Source organism: Pinus tabuliformis, chromosome 5_1 (genome assembly GCF_031772625.1).
Source record: "Pinus tabuliformis cultivar Carrire ecotype Pingquan chromosome 5_1, CPIR1, whole genome shotgun sequence".
In the NCBI taxonomy this organism is placed as follows: Eukaryota; Viridiplantae; Streptophyta; class Pinopsida; order Pinales; family Pinaceae; genus Pinus; species Pinus tabuliformis.
The window spans coordinates 716,249,586-716,271,753 of NC_142305.1; positions in this window are offsets into that span (position 1 = coordinate 716,249,586).

The following is a 22,168-nucleotide window of genomic DNA, read 5'->3' on the forward strand; positions in this document are numbered from 1 at the left end:
GCCAGCCAAATTTAGGATCATACCCAACCAGATTTACAAGACAAAGATACTGCGAAAGGCATATCAGTACCTGGTCATCTTCTCATGTCGCTTGTATGGCCAAGAGAACATGGAGACATTCTTGCAGAGTTGGGTGATCGCGTTGGACCAACTGGCTAGTAAAAGAAAAGCATGCAACTGGTCTGACATGTTGACTCATAGGCTGAAGGAATAGGTAACAGGAGCTTGGCCACTGCCCAATGGTCAATAAGTAGAAATGTACATGTCTACTTACATCTTGGATGCAATATGTGCCCGTCAGTAGTTCTAGGGCTTGAACTGGGCATGGACACCAGTGCAAACCTCTGTCAACACTTATTGTAAATTGTTTTCCTAATGCAACTTCCGTGGGGTCATCACACAATTGTCAGACCATTTTTAACACCAATGTACAAGATGATATTTGAGCAGGATCCAACTTGCATGTCAAAGGTAGAAATGGAGGCACTGATTGACATAGCATATTGGTACGCCTCACCTCTTGGCACCTTCATATGGATGTACAGTGCAGAGAAGCCTCTGCATGTTTTGCTGAAGTTTTCCATGGACAAGCTCGTCCTGCAAAAAGTATCATACCACGTCTCTGTAGGACTGTCAGCTAGTTAGCACCAGAAGAATAAGGCACCTTGGCCCACTCTTCTGTTGCAGAATGGGTTGTATGAGATACGAAATCTCAAGCATACAGATGTCAAGACAAAAGAGTTCAAGAAATATCCTTTTGGCACCAAAAGCTTTAATCCATATGACCCTCATTGTTTTGTGAAGGATCATTGCATGAGAGTGCAGTTTTCGTGGATCCACGAGGCATGTCAATGGGCTGAGGAAGACCCATGGAGATATTGTCACAGCTTCTTTGGGCCCAATCAACCGGTCAACATCGATGTGGAATGGTTAGCAAAGTAGCATCCAAGAGAGCACCAACAACAAAAATAGAGCTAAACATACCGGCACGTGACAAATGTAAGAGAAATATTTTCGACAACACAAAGGAAGAAAAAATATGTAAGCTAGATCAGACCCACTTGTGTATAAAGTATCTTTGGCAATAGAGGAAACAATGTGAGAGGATGACCACACAAAGGAAGAGAGAAAAATAGAGGATGGAGGAAATAGTGTAGGAGTTGCATGAGTTGAAGGAGCAACTCCGGAAGGAACAAGAGCTGCGTAGATAGGAGAAGGAAGCACATCAAGGACAGATATAGTAGGGCGCACAACATACACATATTAATGAAACTATGCCCATAGAGGTAGTAGACTCATTTGAGTAGCTGGCATAAAGTATAGATGGTGAGAAATCGCATGATTAGGACTTCAATCAAGAGATTGAACGAGTACTTAAGCAGATGGATATGTAGATGGAGCATGCAAAGTTAGAGACATCGACCTCATGCCTTATAACCAAGAGGTTGACCCACTAGCTTCACTAGATCTAGAAATAGAACAGGTCCCAAGCGACCAAGGAGATACTGAGATCCTTGGAGACAATATGGAAGAAGAGATGCACAACATATCATTCGATGAGTCACAACATAGAGTTGTACAGTCACGTAGAGTCTCTAGTCCTGATGATTACAAATCTCCTGCATAGTTTGAGGAAAGAGTGATCATATCCGATGTGCGCAAGCATCTAGCAAAATTGGTTGATGCTACCATAGCATATGTCAAATCCACTAGCTCAAGTGTTCACTTCTCTATAGTAGAGAACAAGCAAATGGCTAAGGACTTACAAACGACCAAGCAAGGAGGGGAACTGGTTACAGGATATGCCTGAGCAGAGTTGAATAAGGCAATATTGAATGAAGTATCGTCCCTCGAGACAGTCATGCATGCATTGTATTCCAAGTTTGGTACCATGCATAATGCAGTGGTCCATCTCAATGGTTGGCAATAACGATGTGCTAGGAGAGAACGTATCTTGTCAAACTTGCATGCTGTTGTTGATCAAATTTAAACATGGACATTGAGATACAAGGGAGACCCATGACACTTGCCCAAGATGATGAAGCCCAGAGTAGTCAAGATGAAGGCACACATCCAAAGTCAGATCCGGAACTATGAAGAACTCTTGCAGCTCATCACTAGTTTGTGGGCTTCCTATGCATGTGTATTCAAAAGCTTGGATGTTGTTGTGCACACACATGCGGTCCCATCTATTGGTACAATCATTGAGGCAAAGATAAAGGCACAATTCCGAGTGGAGCTTGACTTGTACTTTGACGAGTTGATGTGCATAGACACCAAAGAAGACTTGGCGATCAGTGCAGAAACCATGCATCAGTATTTCCCTAGTCTGACTGCACTCAATAAAATTATGCGCATGTTATTAGACGAGTTGGATAGAGGAGCCAAAGCAGTGTACCCAAATGCGATAGAGACAAGAGTTGTTTCTAGAAAGATGTCACCATAGAGTATGCAGACACCATCGCAGACTACCAAGCTTGGCATCAGTTTGCCACCATCGACCATCATGAGGATGTTGAAGAGATGGTCTTCCCACAGTTTTCTAAGTCATAGTGATGCCTTGCATGGCTTGATCAAGCCTATTTTGTCTCACATGGATACATGTGCAGATTGTATGTAATGTCTTATCAAGTGGAAGTTCAGGTGTCAACAGTTGAATGTAACAATCATAGAGTAGTTGAAGAGTCATGAGGGTAGTTGAACAGTCACAAAGGGGAATGTCAAGGGTCACCCCACCCTTTTCTATATATAGTCCCTCATGACTCATTGTGTGGGATTTTGGTCAGCGAAGCTTCTGATAGGAGTATCTTAGAGAAAGCTTGGAGAGTATTGTAATGAGCCTTGGCTTCTCCACAGTGGAGAGCTAGTACATCTCTTCGGAGGAGTAGGTGGTAGTGACTGTAACATTCCACTATTGGGACTAGTGGTTGGTCATGGTTGTATTGTATGATTCGAACTTTCACTTCTTAATATAACAGAGCTGACACATTTCATGCATATGTTGTTATTGTATTTTAGCTATCTTGTTTACTCTAATGATATATGTATATGTTTTCTTACGCAAGGATGTATGGACTCTTTTTTTATAAGTGTGTATGAATATTATTGAGATGTGATGTTGGTTTAACCATCACTTTGGATTGTTAGCTTACTTTCTTTCCATTTTATGATGCATCTTTTCTCGTGTGTTCCCTTCTTAGTTGTGTGCTTTCACAATTTTCCAAGGCGCGCACTCACCTCACTTTCCGTGTGTTAGAACAATTCATACACCTTCCTTGGCTTGTTGCGCATGTCACACCCTTGGTACCAATAGGGACATCTTACTTTCATCTGCATGCAACTGCGGTCAAGGTGATACTGTAAAACCAACTACTAGGACTTCTACACCAAACAGTCTAAAGTCTAGTTGGGACTTCTTATCAGGGCGATCCCTTAACATGTTGGCGGGTCTAGCACCATAAACAATTTGTACATGGTAATGAAAATATATAATATCATATACTCAATTATCTCGCATGCTCTAATGCAGTCCAATTGGATTCATATTTTCTCTTGTACCTAACTATATGTATTTTGTCGGTCCATCCTAATCTAAAATTATGCCTAAAATATGGAAACTTTTTTTTACCTCAAATGTTTCTATCTGAACATTTCATTCCAAGACTTCTTGATGCACAACAATCTCTTTCTTACAAAAATTTCATAAATACTGTCAATAATTGAGGTTGAAATTAGAGGATACCCTTCACCAGCTTGACCTCTTCTCCTTCTCTAGGATTGATATTTTTTTTTACCAAGGCTATTTAATTTCTAAGTTGGGTTTGGGACCTTTGTTCACTTTATGTAAGCCCTTTTCCAAAAATATTTTATTGTGCAGAATATCAGCCTAACAATGGTGACCTAAATTGTACTTCTCTATTGGCCATGGGTCTTATGGGACACTCTCACCTCATGTCATCTCACATAGGGAGCATTCAACTACCATCCTATCTCTAAAGACAATGGGCGAGATTAGACCTATCCCATTACATAGGGATCACATTCTATCCCAAAGTCCTTGACAATAGGTGAGATCAACTTATCGAAGGTAAGTATCACACTCTACCCTATTGTCCCTGATCTTCCCATTTTGAGATTCAGATGCTAGAACACCTGCATCCACCAACTTAGGTGAGATCCACCTACTATAAGGAGTAGGAATAACACTCTATCCCAAGTCCCTCATCCCATTGGCCACTTGGACAGGTTATCCCACAAGGTGGGTAGGATGTTAACTGGGGCGTACTTTGAATAAAGGGGGATCTCATATCTCACACACCCTATCGGTCAAATTTACCTCATCCCCAGGAGCCTACATACTCAATTGCTCATCCTAGGAGCTCAATCTGGGAGGAAGAGTAATGCTTAGTGTCCTTGATCAACCCAGACCCTTGCTCAGGAGGGTCACATCCATCAACCGAAGCTTCTCTCTAAAGATCAGAAACACATCACTATCCTCGTATTCAGTATTAGCTTCAAATAGCACAATGAAGAGTTTAATCATACTTCCTCATGCATTACCAAGGGAAAAAATTATTTGTTTTCAATGTTGTTCCCATAGTAATCTTATTTGTGTTGCATTAGTAGTGTGTGAACATTTCTTGTACTTTATTTATCCCATGCTAAAAGCAGTGAGTCATCGTGTTTCGTTTTCGGCGTTATGCACCAAAGGATGTGAAAACAATCCATCCCTAAGTTGTGTGCTTTGACTAAGTACCTACAACCATCAATGAGCCCTATCCAAATATCTCCCAGCAATGTAAAGTGGTATGTGTATCTTGTGTGTTTCCTATAGTGATATACTTATCCAAATGTGAATATATACATGTTAGTTGTCTCAATGTGGCAGTCAATACTTTGATAGTGAAAAGTACTTGCATATTTCTTGCACATGTAAATATATTGCATGAATAGAAGAGGTTTCTTCACAGAATGTTGTGTATGCACATTGAAAGATCCAAAGTGCTACTATCGATGTTGGCATATAAAAATTGGGTGAATATAATTGTAAGGATAAAATTGGGCTTCAATCCTCCACTAGACTGTGATCTTGGCACCATAAGGAAACAACCCTAACAACTAGTTATTGAACCAAATCTAAACAAAGGAAAAGAAGCGTGATCTCAACTTGTTCATGAATTGGGGCGACATTACATTTTAGTTGCACATTCCAAATCCATGTTGGTCAGATGGATGGGCCATAAACATACCATTTACCATTTACAGATTAATCAGAATACCAAATTTCTCAATGTGGTTGGGGGGTGCCAAAGTTCCTGTAACACTATATTACTTGTTGCAATGTCATGTAGTTTCCTTATTTAAGTGGCATGCTCAATTAATATTTTTATCAAAGAAGTGATGCCTGAGGTGGCTTGTTGTTCTGCCTCCTGTTAAGTTTTTTTATTGGATTGCATTCCCACCTCGAACATGGTAGTCCTTGAATTCTACATAATACCTTTCACATATGTAAAGTCCACATTCACCAAACTTGAATTCAATTCAATATTCCTTATCTTCTTTCTACATCAACTCCCTCTGAATGGGAATCTTCTTCACTCATCATTAATCGCGAGATCAACCTATATTAGTGTTGAGGTAGATGATAAATCATGCTCCAAATATTTTGAGCCAACAACCTCATTCATAATTTCAAAAGATTGCATGACCTGTAGTGCATTGTCCAATGAAGAAATTTCTCCAAGTTTCTCTTCATAAAAAGGCTACATTATGTTGATATTTAACGACAAGTGGAGATTGAAAAGTTTCCTCAAGATGACCCCCATAAGCCTCACTACCAGCGACCAACTGTCACAGGTCACAATCTCGATAGGTATTTTGTTGGGGTGTGCAAACGTGGATAACTAGGCTTCAAAGTATTTTGAAACTCTCCTTTTGTAGAAGGCCACATAAATTTTATAGTTTCCAAATTATATAAGAAGCTTAACATAAGACAACTCAAATCTTCAAGAAACTCAGAAATGTATGCAATCATCAAATCAATAACTGCAGTTTTTAATCTACCAAGAGCACTACGGTTTTCATTTTCATCTATTTTTTCTGAAACTTTCCAATTTGCCATTTCTTCATTTTTTGTTCTATCACTTATTCTCGAGTTGTTTCATTTTGTCAGGTTCCAATCCTATATTTTTAGGCATTGTTTTAGCCTAGAAAGTGTTATACATAGGAGATGTAAATAATGTAACATCATCAAAATTGGGACCACAGATTGGGTTTTCTCCAGTACAAAATTTTTCACTTTATTTGTACCTCTATGCCCTGTTGTTAATAAGGCATGCACTCACATCAAATTCCCTACAGTGAAATTTTCTATCAGTTGTTTTCATTCACCTTCACTCCCCTAATTTTAAAACTTTGAGACCGTGACTTAGAACACCTTATTAGAGGTACTGAGATAGGTTTGAGAAGGTAAGTTTATGACAGCTTTGTCTATCAAACAATCATGGTTCCAACCAATAATAAAGAAGTATGATGAATGTTTCTGAGAATCTGCTGAGCAATTTTAGCATTTACTAGCTTTCCTTTTCCAGAATTTTGGTAAGGTAGAAAGGGAAGAAGTTGTGTGCAGTATGCCTACTAATATTCTTCTGCAGTAGAAACATACTTTGGTACTGCTTGTACTAACTTTCTTTTCTTACGCCATATAACATCCAAGTGATCCTTACGAAGGATCTGCTTGTCATATTTTTAGCAAGAAGTTAGAAACATTCAAATACTCAACTATTCATGCAGAAATGATAAGTCATTTTATAAATGATAAAACAAGAGAAACAACCTAAAGAAGTAGCATGAGTCTAGAAGGGTCTTATCTTTAATGAGGATTAAAGAAATAAATCAACTCCCTCTTGATTCAATCTTCAGGGGTCACTACAGTCCTTCATCAATAGAACCCTTAAATCATAAAGTACCACAAAACATCAGTCATATATTTATCATCAAGAGCTGAGATGCCTTAGCTTGGCATCATCAATCAACTTTATTATTCCCAGCCTATCTGAATCTATCACAAGTGATGGAATAACTTTTCATTGTTCCAGCCAAGATATCAAGTTTTTAGGCCTTCATTATCTCCAAGTCATACTTCAATGGTTTCTTCCAAATGCTAATCTTATGCTATCCACTAAACCCTAACAAATATTCGTAGGGTTTCCTTCAAGCCCTATGATTCTTTTAGGTATATTCCATCTTTACTTGCTTCTATATAAGCTTGGAAATTCGTTCTATATTTTAATTATATGTGAATGTTCTGTTTTTAGGAGTACTATTTTTTGCTTGGTGGATAGTCAGTGTCTTGCATAAAATCTGATTATCTATCTGGACTTTGATGGTAGAGGGATCAATTCACAAACATAGTTCTAGGATGGGGGGCTAGATCTCTCTTATGGAATGGACATGACAGGTCAGAGATTAGGGTTCACTGTCAGATATGACTAGCAAAGAAACCTACCTTCCCATTGCATACTCTTACTACAGTTACGCATATTGTTGGGCATGGAATCCCCCCACAACATGTTTTGTGGCTCAAAGCCCAAGTTTTGAGTAGTATTATTGTAAAGCCACACGAATTGCGGGCACGGAATGTATGTTAGAGTTAGAGGGCTGTCCACCCTAAGTTTGAATTTAATGTCAGCCCACCCATGGCCTGCGAACTATGGGATTGTATAAATAAGAGTGAGGCTCTAAGTTGTAAAGGGAATCAGATCATGATAGAGTAGAATTGATAGAATGAGATAGCGAAGCATAGAAGAAGAGTCTAAGTGCATCTTGGGTCATAGTAGTAGGAAGAGGCTCTGCAGCTGAGTGCACAGAGGCCTAGTAGAGTCTATAGGTGAGTTCACAGAGGCCTAGTAGAGTCCGCAGTGGAGTGTGTGGACCCCTGCAGCTGAGTGCGCAGGGTAGAATTGAGTCTGTAACCAGAGAAAGGATTAATAAATAAAGGTTCTATTACAAATTCTGTGCATCTATTATGAGTTATTACATGTTTGATCTTAAATTGCAATTATACTGGTTATTTACTATGCGCACTTATATGAATTTTGAATACTGTTAACTGTAACTGAAAGCGTACAAATAAGCTAAGTTGATTATTTAATATCAGGCTACTAGTAAGGATTTGGATAATAACATTGTTTGGCTCCAGAGTAGGGCTACGCAAAGGCAACATCCTAGGCTGCGGGGTATGGCTAAGCACGCATAGTGACGTGCACGTAGGGTCGAACCGCAGACCACTTGAACCCATCAGAAATCCCCAGGGTGTGGAAACCTGGTTCTAGCACCCTCCCATACTACTTTGGGTGAAACCTCAGTTTGTGCTCCACAGAATGTTGCCAAAAGGGCCAGTAATACCGAGATTTGTTTGGCTAAATAATCTCTGAACCTGGGTTAGGCCCCTACAAGCCAACAAATGGTTCCATTGCCAGGACTGAGATCTACATAAGGGATGTCTGATGTCGTGTCACTAGAATCCAACAAAGAAATAAATTGAAGGGTGGTTAGACAGGAAGATTCATGAGTTCACAGTGTAGGAAAACAGGAATTAGTGAGTATCAAAGGAACAGTGGTTGGAGCACTACTTATATATGAAAATCCATGAAATTTTCTTTGCATCCTTTCCTCTGAGTTGTATGAGTGGATCGTGAAGCTAGCAGACAGTCAGGGAAGGTGTAGGCTCGACAAACCAATTGTGTGGACTCCATAAGTAGTGCGCAGACTAGAAGCATTGGAAGATAATATCACGCACGCTATGGACCATTGGCTCGATCGAATTATAGGAGGATTTATCACTGAGTTCATGGTAGACATGATAGTCAGCTACAACAAGGCGGAATGACGCTTCCTCAAAGGACCGCGAGGTAAGTACATTAAATATTTGAACACTTGGATTAAGATGTTATTGTGTGAAAAGCGGGTTATGTGGATAAGTTGATGTTTGGGGCTACGCGAAGAGGGAGGATCTATAGAAACGAAGGTAGCGTAGAGATAGAAAATAGCCCCTTAATTTCACCTCACTGGGAAAGTGAGGAAGAGCTCACAAAAGTTTCTCCGAGGAGCACGATCAGTTTGATAAGGAAACTAATTCTGCACATACCACCCCCACCTACACCACCACTAGTCTCACCATCTTCACCTCCATCTCTGCCCACACCACCTCCACCACCACCACAGTTCAATATCGCAAGCTCAATAAAATTGCTGGTATTTAGAGGAGTAGGGAACGAAGATCTGGACCAATTTTGGTTCATGGTAAGGGCCGTATGGGAAGCACAAGGAGTCGTGGATGACAATATAAAGAAGGAAAAACTAGTAAGCATGTTGCAAGATCATGCACTAACATGGTACATTAATCATTCTAATGACTATCCAAATGCAGGGATCATAGATATACAAGTTGTGCTGAACAGGGAATTTAGCAGGCCAAAGTTAGAGACACAATCAATTATCAGGTTTAAGGAGATCATGATGCTTCCAAGTGAGACCCCATGTGATCTGGATCAAAGAATGAAGAGTATGATTCGTGAAGCCAACATGACCTTGATAGATGGCAGCACCGCGCATGGTTTGTAGCGTCACTAACACTGCATCTAAGGATGACATTGTCACAGCCAAAGTTATCCACCCAGGTCGAAGCTTTGGAGTTTTCAATGAGATTACACAAGACCCCAATACAAGATCTTGGCCTGGGAGTCCAACAAATCCATGCGCAGCTGCAAAATTTATGTCTAGAAATGCATAGTTTGAAGCAAGACATGACAGCTCGCCCTGAAGTGTGTGAGGAGGTATGGTGCATAAAATGTAAAGTCTAGGGGCATGACAAGGACCATTGTCCAGTCTTCGCGAACTACTTGGCGGGAGGTGGGCCGATGCCATTAAGACTAGAGTCACAAGTAGGACCGAGCACGGTGCCTACATTATGGTGCGCGATTTGTCAGATAGGAGGAAAACATGCCACACATAACTATCACATATTACAGAAGTATACGCAAATGTCCCAACAATTGTTTTGTAATTTATGCAGGTTGTTAGGCCATGATGAGTGCACCTGCTATGAACTAATGATGGATTGGACACCTTACTATAAAGTATAGATCGAAACATGAGCCCTCAACCCAAATGCGGGAATGGCGTGCTCTAGATTTCATGGACGCATATGAGGTTGAGGTGGAATGGGACAGGGAAGGGGTCGCACACAGCTGATTTGTTACAATTGCGGAGGGCCAAGGCATTATGCCCATGATTTTACAAATCTTATTAGAGCATCATTTTTATATTGTACTCAATTTGATCATGAGACGAAGGATATCCCTACATTAACAGCGAGGTTGCACAATAAAGGGATACTCCAGCCTCCCTCGACTCAGAATTTGCAAATGATGAGGTCTCAGCTGTGCGAAGAGGACCCGAATTTAAACATAGTGCTCCAAAGCAGTATCAAAATAGGTGATGACAAAGGTAAGCAGCCTGAAGAAAGTGCATGAGTTCGCAAGGCTCCTACAAAGGAACCTGAATTTGATTTAGAGCGTGCGAAGGAGACATTCATGGAAGCTAAGAAGAGCTTCACGGAGGCCTCCACTTCAGGTAGTAAGGATCAAATAGAGTTGGAGATGGATCCTTCAATGATCACTACCTTTGTGGAGACATGTATGATGCTGCTACGTGACAGCAAGGCTATGAAATGACTGCAAGAGCTTATCACTAGGTGCAATGGGTCGAGAGAACTGCGCACAGTTCGGAAGCTTGAAAAGCACACATCGTGAACAGGAAGGGAAATGAGAATGACTGCACAAATCAGGGAGTATGAAATGGATCAAGTGATTCTGGATTTAGGATTGGACATGAATGTACTACCAAAGCAGACATGGGAGTGCATGGGCAGGCCTACGTTGCAGTGGTCCCTTATTCAACTGCGAACGGTGAACTAGCAGAAGATCCTACCAATGGGAAGATTGCAAGGAATAACCGTAGACATCAAAGGTATGAGCACACTTGTAGATTTTGACGTGATAGAGACTGTCAATGACAACAATCCCTATCCCACACTATTGGGAATAGATTGAGCCACTAATATGAATGGAGTGATAAATCTAAATAAGCACAAAATGATCTTTGAGAAAAAGTCACTGCAAGTAGTGGTACCTTTAGACCCTGTGAATGGATCGCGCTACACAAAGCCAGTGCGCGATGATGAGAGCGATGACGAGCTAGATTGTATCTACAAGATAACCGCTCAGGAACAGGATTGGGTGAATCCTACAGTAGATGGCAGGATTTTGTGGGAATGTGAAAGCTCCTACACATCAGATTCAGATAAGGAAACAGAACGATGGCAGAACCAGTTACACGAGGTAACCATGCTCAATTGCAACATGATGGTAATATCACTGCGCTGTGTGACAAAAAAGGTAAGGGAGCTTCCAATGTATGATGGGTTGACAGCGATGGATGAATTCATATACGAATTTGAAAGTGCAGTGCCAAAACAACAACGGTTGGATACTCTGAAATGGGCACTGCACGCTACGCCCGCAAGGTGGTGGGGTACGCATCAAAGAATCTTTAAGGATTGGCACAGATGTAGAGGGATGATGCACCTATGATTTGGGAAACTGCAGATGTGACTAGCATACAAGTATGATGGATGGGATGATCCACTTACACACCTTGCGAAATGGACCAAGGTCTATGGGGAAGAGCCACAACCAAAATGGGTGCATTTGTTCTGTCATACTCTTGATGTCATGCCCATGAATTGGTATACTGAGACGGATCTTTGTCATGGTACGAGCCAATGGGATATCTTGCGTGAGGGATTTCTGTTAACTTTCACGTTTGAAGAACGTTGGTGGGATACTATTAACGATGTTCTATAGGCAGTAAAAGCAGCTATCTTCAAAATACCTCAGGAGCCCATGGAGTGTTACAATGTAAATGTTGAGGAGGATGATGAGGACCCATGAAATATTAACATTCAAGAAATGGAAGGCTGTCGTGAGGTTCGAGGACCATTGATTGAGGATCTTGACATCACCACGCCACTAAAAACGAAGCAGGTATATATTGGAATAGAGGCGGAACGAAAGTATGCTATGGTTGGAGACTATTGGGATGATGCCATCATGGATAAGGTCACTAAGTTACTCCATGAATACCAAGGCTTGTTCCCGACCAAAATTACAAATTTAAAAGGGATCGTTGGTGACTTAGGAATGATGAAGATTACCTTGAAACCCAACATGAAGCCAGTTAAGCAGAGGCCTTATCGGTTGAATCCAAAATATAAGGAAAAGTTCCACGAAGAATTAGACAAAATGCTCATAGCCGGAATTATTGAGCCAGTGAAAGAATCCGACTGGGTGAGTCCTATGGCAGTAGAGGAGAAAAATCAGAAGGGTGAAATAAGAATATGCATGGACCTCAGGAAGCTGAATGACACCTATGTACACGATCCATTCCCAACACCATTCACAGATGAAGTACTAGAAAATTTTGGTGGCCAAGCAGCATACTCGTTCATGGATGGGTTCTCAGGGTACCATCAGATCAAGATCGCACTGGAAGATAGGAGCAAAATGACCTTTGCAACGGAATGGGGCTACTTTCAATACATCATTCTTCCATTTGGATTGAAGAACATGCCAGCCATCTTTTCTCGCATCGTTGTTGTTGCATTCAATGAATAAATCCACAAGTTCTTGAAGGTCTATCTGGATCATTGGTCTGTCTTCAGATTAGTTAAGCACCATGTGGAAAGCTTACGCTTGATGCTGGATACTTGCTGACGACACCAAATTGCGTTGAACCTTAAGAAGTGTACATTCCTCATTCCCTTTGGAAACTTGCTGGGACATGTGGTCTACAAACAAGTATTGATGGTGGACCCTGCGAAGATTGTCATTATTCTAAATTTGAAAGCACTGCGAAGTGTTAAATAGTTGCGTGCTACCTTGGGACACACCAGATACTAGAGAAAGTTTATCAAAACCTATGCCCAAATCACCGTGCCGATGGAAAAACTATTGAAAAAGGATGTTACATTTTGCTGGAATGATGATTGCATGAAAAGTTTGGATGTCTTGAAGGGGAAATTGGCCTCCTCTCCAATCCCAGTCTTCCCAAAATGGGATGTGGATTTCCATGTCCATGTTGATGCATCGTGTATCGCGCTGGGAGCAGTGCTCACACAGGAGGGTGAGGAAGGCTTGGATGACCCTATCGCGTTTGGAAGTCGGAGGTTGTCCAAAGTAGAGAGGAACTATTCCACCACCGAGCACGAGGGGTTGGTGATGGTGTACGTGCTCCAAAAACACTGAAACTATTTTCTCGAAGGTCATTTCAAGATGTATACAGACCATTCCGTGCTGAAATACCTGGTCAATAAGACTGTGCTGGGGGGCACATATGCAGGTGACTCTTATTGTTCCGGGAATATGATTTTGAGGTTGTATTAAAGCCAGGATGCTTGAACGTAGGAAGAGATCACTTGTCGTGCATTGAGACGGGCAAGGAACCTACTAATTTGGAGGAAGGATTACTTGATGCATAACACTTTGCGGTGCACGCCGCGGACGGGCACATCAAAGATATAATCCATTTTCTGACAACAGGGACTGTGCCGAAGGAATACTTCATCCAACAGAAGAAGGAATTGGTGGTGTGCGTTGCGGATTTTTCTATCATCACGGGGCACCTATATAAAATGGGAAATGATGAGATATTGCAAAGATACATCCCTGAATTTGAATGAAGTCAGATCCTTGCAGAAGCAAATGGGGGTGCTACAGGGGAACACTATGTAGGACGCGTGACCGCACAAAAGATTCTTTGTGCAGGGTTATGGTGGCCAACCCTGCACCAGGATTCGAAAGTGCATTGTAAGGCCTGCGATATATGTCAAAGGACTAGAAAACCATCGCGAATAGACGAAATGTTGTTAAATCCTTAAATGAAACTGCAACTGTTCAAGAAATGGGAAATCGACTTTGTGGGACCTTAAACCTCAGGGAAATATGGGCGCGTGTTACATCATCACCGCAACGGAGTACCTGACACGATAGGCAGAAGTGCAGCTGGTCCAAGACTGCATGGCTGCTGCAGCTGGGAAGTTTTTATTCGAAAATGTGTTGACCCGATTTGGCTATCCGAAAATTTTAATGAGTGATCGCGAAACACATTTCCTGAATGAAACCATTAGCATACTCACATAAGAGTTCCAGGTGTATCATCAGAAGTGTACACCGTATCACCCACAAGATAATGGGACTATAGAAGCTTTCAACAAAATACTGGAAACTGCACTGACCAAAGTGTGCAACACGCAGCGAAACGATTGGGACCTACGCATACCTGTCGTACTATGGGCTTATAGGACAACGTGTAAGAAGATGATGGGACAGACACCTTTCCGATTAGTTTACGGCATGGAAGATGTCATGCCAATGGAATATATCGTATCTAGTTTGCAAATAGACACTCTCACATGGATGATGGACCGTGAAGCTCTGGAGGAAAGGCTCACGCAATTGGAAGAACTCGAGGAAGAACAGTTTTTCGATGGATTTCATCAGCAAGTACAAAATCAGCGTGAAACATCTTGGCATGACCGCCATATCAAGTTTCACACCTTCAAGGTATATGACTTAGTGCTACTATATGATAATAAGTTTGAAAAATTTATGGGAAAATTCAGAATGCATTGGCTGGGACCATACGTGGTTAAGGAGGTCATAGACAGAGGTGCGGTCCATCTAGTCAAACTAAATGGAGAACCCTTCCCAGGCAAAGTGAATGGCAGCTAGTTGAAGCCCTACACCGGTGGGTCGGCTATCTGACTAGTCGACTGAAGCACAGTCTTTGTGACCCGAGGAGCTGGAAAAGGGCACGAGACTATAAACATATGTAGCAGATGCCGGTACAAATGTCAGGAAACAATTCAGACATAGAGGTCTCAAAACAGAGGATGCAGCAGGTTCAGTAAGCAGCAGCTCAGTGCACTACAAACATCAACACTGTACAAGAATAGTTGGAGGGACTTCATGCCAAGATTGTTGCGCTGACAGAGTGACTCGAGGGCAAGTCATGATGTTTGTGTTGGGGGCCTGTTGGGCATGAAATCCCCCCATAGCATGTTTTGGGGCTCAAAGCCCAAGTTTTGAGTAGTATTATTGTAAATCCCCATGAATTGCGGGCGCAGAATGTATGTTAGAGTCATAGGGTTGTCCACCCTAAGTTTGAATGTAATGTCGGCCTACCAATGGTCCGTAGTATATAAATAAGAGCAAGGCTCTAAGTTGTAAAGGGAATCAGATCATGATAGAGTAGTATGGATAGAATAAGATAGTGAAGCATAGAAGAAGAGTCTAAGTGTGTCTTGGGTCGTAGTAGTAGGAAGAGGCTTTGCAACTAAGTACGTAGAGGCCTATAAGAGTCTGCAGCTGAGTGCGCGAACCCTTGCAGCTGAGTGTGCAGGGTAGAAGTGAGTCTATAACCAGAGAAAGGATTAATAAAGAAAGGTTCTATTATAAATTTTGTGCATCTATTCTGATTTATTACATGTTTGATCTTAAATTGCAATTATACTGGTTATTTACTGCGCACACTTATATGAATTGTGAATACTTTTAAGTGTAACTGAAAGTGTACAACTAAGCTAAGTTGATGAACTAATATCAGGCTACTAGTAAGGATTTGGATAATAACACTGTTCGGCCCCCGAGTAGGGTTGTGCCAAGGCAGAATCCTAGGCTGCGGGGTATGGGTAAGTGCGCATAGCGATGTGCTCACAGGGTCGAACCGCGGACCACTTGAACCCATCAGGCATCCACAGGGTGCGGAAACCTGGTTCTAGCATCCTCCCATACTACTTTGGGTGAGACCTCAGTCTACACTCCATAGACTGTTGCCGAAAGGGCCAATAGTACTGGTATTTGTTTGGCTAAATCATCTCCGAACCTAGGTTAGTCCCCTACAAGCCAACACATAGGGACTTTGAAACAGATACGAGAAGTTGGAGATGAGAGGTTTCTATTAGACACTAGGAGCCAAGTCATCCACCTTCCATTTTCCTATTTCCTATTCCTAACAGTTGCATTTGAAGGGAATCTTCTAATAATTTAACGTTTTTGTGTTTCCCCAATCCATATACTTAAGAATGATACTTTTTGGTAGATCTTACTCCACATTCTTTTTTGACACAAATTCTGTCATATGAATACTATATGTCTCATGGGTCTGCACAATTTGTGAACTTTTGATTTTGTTTCCAGTGAGAGCCAAGGTGTTTCTTTTTTATCAATGGAATTAAAGGATACGTGGGATGGGTTTGTACAATGATATATCTGTTGGGTTAAAATTCATATCCAATTAATTTAAGTACAGTAGGTGCCTTGAGTCTAAACCAAGGCTCCCTTTCGAAAATTTGGTCTCAATATTCCTTGTGAGCAAATAAAGTAATATGAAATTCTCTTCTATAGAGGAAGGAAGAGATAGAGCCTTATCCCAATGAGATCAAGTTCCATGAATATAAAATGGATGGGTTGGCTAGGGGCAAAAAAACTTTCCAACCAAGGCATAATCAATGAGACTGGGGGCCATATTTTGTGCAACGACTAGTGAGAGTTTGAAAGCTATAACTTCATGCCATGTTTTAAGATGATGTAAGTTATCCATATTTTCATTAGGAGTCTCATTTGTTCACTTGTTGGGTAATCATACTCATGAATAAATTCAAAGAATCTGTCTGATTGTAGAGGGCAAGTTGTTGCAAGCATATTTGTAAATCAGATGGTCAGAGCTTTCCAATGTAATGGACATGACATGTAGACATCTATAATAGACACTAGGAGTCATCACCCATGCCTTCCCTTTGCTCGTGTTCCTATTGACAGTTATCTTAAGATAAATTTTAATATTAGTAGGGTCTGGAATAAATTTTTCCTTTAACAACTTTGATTTCTATTGTAAATGTTTCTATTATTAAGAGGGAGGGACATAGTACCCTGATTTCTGGACTGTTGACATTTTCAATGTATAGTGTGTTGAAATTGAAGTTCAGTAACATCATTTTTAGGTCAGGAATTTTCTTTGTAGTTGAAGTTTCTCATAAAATAGCATTGTCTGTGGAAAGTTTCATTAGTTTTTTATTGTTATCCTATTGTATTTATTATTTAAATGACCTTGGTAAATGGAAATAAGATTGGGTGTAAAAAGCATAAAGTGTATCTTATACTATGATTGCGGAATTTTTTAGCAATAGGTAGTACAAAGGAAATTTATGGAAATACTTCCCTTGTATTGACAATACAATATCTTTAGCTGTATTTTTATATTGTTTTTTATTTTTTTTGCAGAAATGAGAAAATTCAAGAAAGAAAAATTGTATGAAGGGCTTTTGACTTTGGAATCAAGGAAAATGATGAGAATAAAGAAAAATACTTGTAGCAGTGGATGATACTGTGGATGAGAAAATAAGAAGGATGTGCCTTTAAGAGGTTTCAAAGGTATGTATATGTTAGTTGTGAACCTTTACAATGTTTTTGATTTTGAAATTTGATATTTGATTGATTGTCTAAACTTTGCATGAGAGTTGTCTTGTACAAAATCTTAGTCTGTGAAAGGTTTAGAGAAAGGGGGAAGACAACATAGTGTTCATGTCACAAGCCATGTCTAGCTCCAAGAATTTGACATAAAAGTATTTTAATCTCTATTTTTAATCATGAAATTTTCCTTGGAACCAATATTTTCTTTACTAGCTACTACATACACACATCATGTTTGTCCAATCCCTAGGATTTATCTTATAGGGCATAATGACATATGTTAAAGTATGTTCATCATGGAACTGTAACACATTCATTATATTTTGTTTTCAGTCAACTGTCCTTACCCTTTTCTCTTTCTTTTACAATGTATTCGATACATTATTATTATCTCAAAACTTGCTTGTGAAGCAACATTTTCTCTGCTATCCACTATTACACATGATGCCAATCCAATCCATATGATTTACCTTATGGGACAGATTGACATAATAAAAATTTTTCATTAAGGAAATGTAATGCATTCAATATATGTTGTTTTCATTCAAGTATCCTTTCCCTTCTTTCTTGTTTTTACCATGTGGCTGCTTATTTATTATCATCTCGAAATTTGCCTTGAAAGAAGTATGTTCTTTGCTAGTTGCTACATACACACAACATTTGTTCAATTCCCAGGATTGATCTTAAGGGGAATACTGACATATGCTAAAATGTTTTCATTAAGAATTGTAATGTATTCGTTGTATGTTGTCTTCAGTTAGCTATCCTTGCACTTTTTTTCTTCCTTTTATCATGTTTTTGAGTAATTATTATCATCAAATTCAAACACTTCTGATGTCTCCATGTGGCATGTCACCACCTAATGTGATGCAGGTAAGTTCCCTCTGCAGACAAAGACAACCCCTCTAGCCCTAGAGTGGGTCTAGGCATAGCAAAACAAAGACAATAGCTAATTCCTTGAATAGTTCTTGTTGAAGAGGCCTACCTTAAACTAGTGTTCAATGAAGTCTTCATCACGTCGCTTCAACTATCGTTTTCTTCTTCTTAATGAATGATGCACCTGAAACAACATAAGAAAATGACGAAACACATAATAGAGAACAACAACGAACTATCTACTTATAGAGTCAAGGAACCATAAGCTATCAACATACATTTCATACATGATATAGGAAATAACCATTGATTGTATTAATATGAACAATAGTAAAGCATACAACCACGCCTTGACGTCGCAAGCTTCCTTGAAGGGTCCGATCAGTATGTCTCCATAATCATTCACTCTCAAAGGTCTCCCGGAAAGACTGATGACTCTCTCTCACCCAAAAGCACAAGTATGAAACTAAGGCTTCCTTCTTACAAAACCATGTACACTCTCACAACCTGAAAGGCAATCCAAACTGCTAGCTATCAATCCAACAAGCTAATAACTAGCACACCAAAACTCAACTAGCACTCTCAAAACTCTGAACTAGTTGATCATAGCCATGGAGGATGCTTTTATCAGAGGTGGAGCCTCCATAAATGAGGGGAGAGGAAGCTTATTTTCATGGGAGGTTACTCAAAAGGTGGAACTACCATCTCAAATGAGGAAATGCAAACTTTCTTAACCCAACAACTAGCTCCAGAACCACCCATAAGCATTCTGTTTGAACTAATTCGCCACATCTGGGTTGTCGCAGGTCAAACACTGAGACTCAGAGACAGTTGCAAGAGTACACCTATTTTCAGAGACATCATCCCAAGGCATTAGTCCATTCTGGGCTATTTTTGCAGGTAGGACACTGATGACCTGAGATGATTTTGAAACATGGGTAAAAAGGGTCAACTTCAGAATTAATGAGCTTAGGCAATATTCTTGAGTAATATGGAAGATTTTGACACATATTTTGGTATATGACAAAGAGTAGATGTCACTCAGAGACCGACTCAACCCAGGATCAGGGGGATGCGGGGTCGGTGACAAAATACTCTGTAACAAATGCCCCCTAAAGCATGAAGGCTAAGAGAGTGGAAGGGGTGAAATTTTTTATGAAAACATAATTGAACCAAAACACCATTGCGGAGAACCTGCAGATGCAAGTGCAACTGATATCTCTGATAATGAATGAAATACATGTAGTCGAGGTATGGGCATAGCCATCCAAAAGATAAATAGAACTGGTTTGTGGTATGGACGCAGCCATCCAGTCGAAAAGACCTTATGAAAACACAAGTATGGTCACAGCCATCTAATCGAAAGAGTCATGCATAAATAATCCACGCAACTTGGACTTGTGTGATATGAGCCCAGGGTCTTGAATCCCAACCTATCCATCATACAATTTCTAATATACGAATAAATGTGTCGAAGTCAGGCATAGTAGAAAATCACTTGATTACTAGCCAATGATGTGAACCGTTAACAAGCGCGAGAGAGACCACTAGTAATGTCAATGGTTCTTAAGGTACTGCTACTACAATCAACAAAGTGTGAAGAATGATCTGGAGTTGAACACTTATGAAATCACCCGATCGAAGACCAATGATGCAAGTCTGTCGTCGAATGCGAAGAACTTGCCATTGAGGCATGCAAGCTCCAAGGTACCCAAAAGGAGTCTCTAGATCAACTTCCTAGATAATGAGTTGATGTCAATAAGAAGTGATCCATCACAGGAGGGCCATAATGTTTCCCACATCAACGGTGTGAGACAAAGGAACAAGATGTAGATAGATGAACAGAGAATCAGAGGAGGATGTAAGGGTGAAAACTGCAAAAGGATTAAGCTCTTGAACATATCAGTGACACAACTCTAGAAGGCGGTAGCGTTTTGATACCAAGGGATTGAAGGTCATGTGGAGACAACAGGGATCGAATGGAATGAGGAAAAATGAAGAACCCAAACCTCGGAAGGCCAATGACGAAGTGAGGATATGCAAAACCCAATGAGAAGCAACAAAGTTTCGATGTTCAAGAGTGACAAGCTACCGTAGGTAATCAACATAACATTTCCGAATTTTCCCCCCACCATTGCTGGCGAGTACCCAAATTATTTTTGAAACACAAGCTTGAAGGGGATAGCATATGCTTGCAATATAAGTTTGTCCTTCAGAAAAATCCAAACTAGTGAAATTTTAACGAGCCCTAGGGAGGAGAAGGTCAGGTCTCATCATGGCAGTGAGTCCAATGTCATCGGGATTTAATGAGTCTAACATAGGTAAAACTCAGAGTCTTTTTCATATTTAGATATTTTGAAAAAGACATGGAAAAGAAAACTCCAAAGGTCCCTTTTCGTAAATTTGTCCCTCGAGTCCAAAAAGGTAGAAAGCAATACCCAAGGGAACCTATTGACCATGATAGATCAACGTATACCTTTTTCATAAGTAATATATCTCAGCCTGAAAAAGGGGTAAACTTATACTAGGTAGATGACACTTCGCAGCCTTTAACGAGTTCAAAGTGACAAGAGCTCAACAATCTTTTCATGTTTAAAAGGGTCAGAAAAGAGCTTGAAAGTGGACCCCCCATTTTTATTTCTTTTACGAGTCAAAAAGGGAAAAATAATCTGCAATATTTTCATTTTTACAAGTCAAAAAGAGCTTAAAGGCGACTCATCCTGGAGGAATGAGTGGTATAAAGGGTAGCAACTTGTTTCGACAATGGTGGAACTGCTTAAAACATGTAATGGTCAAGAGGCTGGCTAATAAAACCACTCAACGTTTTGGTCCCTCAGGAAAGGAAAAACAACCAAGTGAAAGCATATGATCAGCCAAAGAGATGGCAATGATGGAATGAAACAACCAAGGTGCATCTAGCAGAAATCAGCTGATTAAAATGACAATCATGAGACGTAAATCGGGTTCGGGTTCATATTTTACACAAGCATAAACCATGAAGAACTCTGCTTGGATTCGGTTTCATGTTTTATACAAGCTTGAAACGAAAAACTATGCTTGAATAAGTTCACATGCCGCTAGCATAATGACTCAAATCGAGGTACATGCCCCCCAAGCTTCATTACATGCAACTAGGTAGATGGAATGAAGGTTCACTTTCGATATCTTGGAAAGACTCAACTCAGATTTTACGAGATCTTAACCAAAGACTCGATTTGTAAAAGGGAGTTGTTTCATTTTTTAATGAGGTTGACATAGTAAAAGAACTATCCTCATAACCCTTGTTTCATTTTTTAACGAGGTTGACACAAGATCAAGAACTCTCCTTAAGACTCCTGGTTTCATTTTTTAATGAGGTCGACACAAGAAAAGAACTATCCTTGGGACATTTGTTTCATTTTTTTAACGAGGTTGACACAAGACCAAGAACTCTCCTCAAGATGCCCTGTTTCATTTTTTAAGTGAGCTTGACACAAGACAAGGAACCATGCTCCATACCCCTGTTTCATTTTTTAATGAGGTTGACACAAGCTCACGAACTATCCTCATGACCCTTGTTTCATTTTTTAAGGAGCTTGACACAAGACAAAAACTATGCTCATCACCCCTTGTTTCATTTTTTAATGAGGTCGACATAGGAACAAACTATCCTTGGGACTCCATGTTCATAAACCATATGGAAACAAGGCTCCCAAGAGGTC